The sequence below is a fragment of the Nomascus leucogenys genome, chromosome 18, assembly GCF_006542625.1.
Source record: "Nomascus leucogenys isolate Asia chromosome 18, Asia_NLE_v1, whole genome shotgun sequence".
In the NCBI taxonomy this organism is placed as follows: Eukaryota; Metazoa; Chordata; class Mammalia; order Primates; family Hylobatidae; genus Nomascus; species Nomascus leucogenys.
This window is the reverse complement of record NC_044398.1, coordinates 29,738,732-29,742,726: the sequence shown is the minus strand read 5'-3', so window position 1 is coordinate 29,742,726 and position 3,995 is coordinate 29,738,732. Positions and strand designations below refer to the sequence as shown.

General features: G+C 38.1%; 1 pseudogene; it reads right to left on the bottom strand.

Annotated features, from left to right (window-relative positions):
- Positions 1 to 1,499: 1,499 nt before the first annotated feature.
- LOC100597590 lies at positions 1,500 to 1,985 on the bottom strand (annotated as a pseudogene).
- Positions 1,986 to 3,995: the final 2,010 nt, after the last annotated feature.

The following is a 3,995-nucleotide window of genomic DNA, read 5'->3' as shown; positions in this document are numbered from 1 at the left end:
ACCTCCCCTCCCCAGTGCACTGTTGCAGATGAGGCAGAGGCACTTCCACTTGGGACCCAGTAAGCATGTGATGAAAGAGGCTGCGCCGGCCGGGCGTGGTGGCTCATCCCTGAAATCCTAGCACTTTGGGAGGTGGAGGTGGGCAGATCACTTGAGGTCAGGAGTTTGAGACCAGCCTGACCAACGTGGAGAAACCCCATCTCTACTAAAAATACAAAATTAGCTGGGCATTGTGGTGCACACTTGTAATCCCAGCTACTCAGGAGGCTAAGGCAGGAGAATTGCTTCAACCCGGGAGGCGGAGGTTGTAGTGAGCCGAGATCACCCTATTGCACTCCAGCCTGGGCAACAAGAGCGAAACTCAGTCTCAAACAAACAAGAAAACTAAAAATAGAATTACCATTTAACCCAGCAATCCCACTACTAGATACATGCCTAAAGGAAAATAAATCATTCTACCAAAACACACCTTCATTTGTATGCTTATCACAGCACTATTCACAACAGTAAAGTCATGAAACCAACTTAGGTGCCCATCAGTGGTGTACTGGATAAAGAAAATGTGGTACATATACACCATGGAATACTACACAGCCATAAAAAGAATTAAATCATAGACTTTGCAGCAACATGGATGCAGCTAGAAACCATTATTCTAAGCAAATTAATGCAGAAACAAAACACCAAGTATTGCATGTGTTCACTTATAACTCGGAGTTAAACCCTGGGTACACACAGACATAAAGATGAGAACAAAAGACACTGGGGACTCCAAAAGAGGAGGAGGAAGGGAGGGGGGAAGGGTTGAAAAACTGTCTATAGAATAACAGGTTCACTTTTTGAGTGACAGGATCAATAAAAGCCCAAACCTCAGGACAATTGATTTGCACTATGTACAAATATATACATGTAACTAACCTGCACATGAAACTCTGAATCTAAAATAAAAAATAAAATAAAGCAATGACTGGATTAAAACTTCTACGAAGAGATCATTTCAGTTGTCTACACTACTACAGAAGAAAAGTAGTGTGTGCTTTTGCTACAACTGATAAGCTCAAAATAATTAAGAGAAAGAAAACATAGACAATGAATTTGGGAAGTAACTAACTGTATCTGGAGCTACACGCAATCAACTACATTAAATAGCTTTTATTGAGTATTTTATATGTGTCTGTAGATGGTATAAGTGGGTTATTTCATTGAAAATACTACAAATATTTATAAAGAACATTTCTCTTAAATTTCACAGTTGCTTAGAAAATGATACTTGCAAGACTGACCTATATAAAGAAATAAGAGTCTCTTCAAAAGAGATGGTGAATTGTAAATATAAAATATATCACAATGTTAAAATCCTCATAGTGCAAATCAATAAAGATAACAATCTTTGGAGAGGAAAGTATTGAGCTTTACAAATTTACTGTAAATTTACATATTAATTCAACAAGGAATACTTTTAAACCTTGCACTGCCACAGAATTACTTCGTGGGAAATAAAAAGATGTACTTTTTGAATATGTGTATATCAAATCCAAAAAGTTAACTTTTACTTTTTCCTTTATTGGCAACTTTGGATGCATTTTTCAGTTTTGGTTCCCAGAGGGCATTTCTTACAAATCTTGAAGCTGCACCTCTGTCCAGCTTGCCAGCATTTTTCTTGTCTGTTATTTCCTTGACTCTGTTCATATATACTCTGATTCTTTCCAATTCCTGCTTTACTGGATGTTCCTTAGGATTCACTCCTTGAGTTGACAAATAAACCCAAAACATTGAATTTAATGTGTATGCAGAAACCAAATCCACTTTTGCTTGTTCAAGTGGGTCCAAATTCTGCAACAACTCATTTCTAGAAACAGACATCATGTTCTTCAGCATCTCATCCACAGCATCAATGGAATTCGCAAACGCTGACAAATACTCGTGAATTTCTACTGGATAGTCCTCATTAATTTCTTCAGCTGCCATTATGGCTGATTCACGGCATTCGACTCCAGTCTCCTAGAAAGCCGTCGGGCAACGATGACGTCAATGACGTGCCGGATCTAGAACTGAGTCTTTTAAATGTATTTCTCTACATTCCCAGAAATCCATTTATTATAATTGCATCTTATGGCCCTTTTTTCAACAGAAGTAAAATTCCTGGAACATTAGAAGAGCACAAAATTTATTTTCTAAATGAAATATTCTAAGACGCTTGTCATTCTCTCAGGCTCAAAGCCTAAAGAGGTACACCAATAAGACAAGATTCACTATCACATCGAAGATCATGGGGAGATGTTTGCTCAGGTGCTCACGTGATGTGCAGAAACAGAGGGAGACACAATTGAACTAAATAAATAAAGACGCAGGCTGGGTGCAATAGCTCAACCTGTGATCCCAAGACTTTAGGAGGCCAAGGCAGCAGATTACTTGAACCTAGGAGTTCTACATATATATACATATAAAATATATATATACATAATATAAATATATATTTTTATAAATATAAATACATATTATAAATATAAATATATATTATAAATATAAATATATATAATATAAATATATATTTTATATGTATATATATATTAAACATATATAATCCTGCCTGGCTACTCAGGAGGCTGAGGCAGGAGAATCGCTTGAACCCAAGAGGTGGAGTTTTCAGTGAGCCAAAATCTTGCCACTGCACTCCAGCCTGGGAGACAGAGGGAGACTCCATCTCAGAAAAAAAAAAGGAAAACAGAACCAGATTTCCCACTGGCACTGACAGGGCTGGTATTCTTAAGGCAGTAACTTTGGATTTGTATCTGGACACATTTCTATTATTAAAAGAAAGAAAAGAAAAAATAAAAACAAATAAAACAACAAGAACAAAACATAAAACCAAGAAAAAGAGATGTCTCAAGGTTACTTTACATCACTAGGCCTACACCGAAGGGTAGAGACCAAAGCACCAGCTGTTCTTCAGAGAAGAAACACAACGATCCAGATGAAAGAAAGATGTTTCCCAATGAATTCAGATGTCCTTTTAGAATCGAGAGAATGTTCCTAGTATATGCCAAATCACTACTTAATCTGGTGGGGCATGGTGCCTCATACCTATAATCCCAGCACTTTGGGAGGTCGAGGTGGGAGGATCACTTGAGCCCAGGAGTTTGAGGCCAGCCCTGGCAACACAGCAAGACCCCGTCTCTACAAAAAATAAAACGACTAGGTGGTGCGCTGGTGCTCACCTGTAGTCCAGCTACTCAGGAGGCTGGAGTGAGATCACTTGAGGCTGAGAGTCAGGGTTGCATTGATTACAGGCATGAGCCACTGCACCTGGCATTTTTTTTTTTTCATCATGTAAGACATCCATGTAATGAAATTTATTTCTTACAGTGCTGGAGGCTGGGAAGTCCACAGTCCATGGGCCGCAGCTGGTTGGCTTCTGGTAAGGGCCTCATCCTGCATCATAACATGGTGGACAGAATCACATGGAGAGAAGTCACAGGAGAGAGGCGAACAGGCTTTTATAACAGACCTACTCTCATGATAATTCACTCACCATTATTCCTACTCACCCATTAACCCACTCATTCAGGAATGCATTAATCCATTCAAGAAAGCAGAGACTTCATGATCCAATTATCTCTTAAAGGACCCACGTTTTAATCCCGTTACTTTGCAGATTAGGTTTCAACATGAATTTCAGAGAGGACAAACAAATCATAGCACCATTTTTTTCAGTTACACCTCCATATGAATTTCACAATTTTACTTAATCTTTTCAGTGAATAAAGTATTTGATTTTGCAATTAGATTTTGATTATGGGATAGAATTCACAAAGAAATAAACTTTTGTGGAAACCGTAATTGTTTCTGCTTCTTCCACCTATCAGTCTAGGTATTTATAAAACTCAACTTGACTTTTTAAAAAATTATAGAATGGACATGCAAATAGGCAGATATTCCTCCATCAGAATCAGCTTCTCCTATTCTTTTTTTTTTTTTTTGAGACAGAGTCTTGC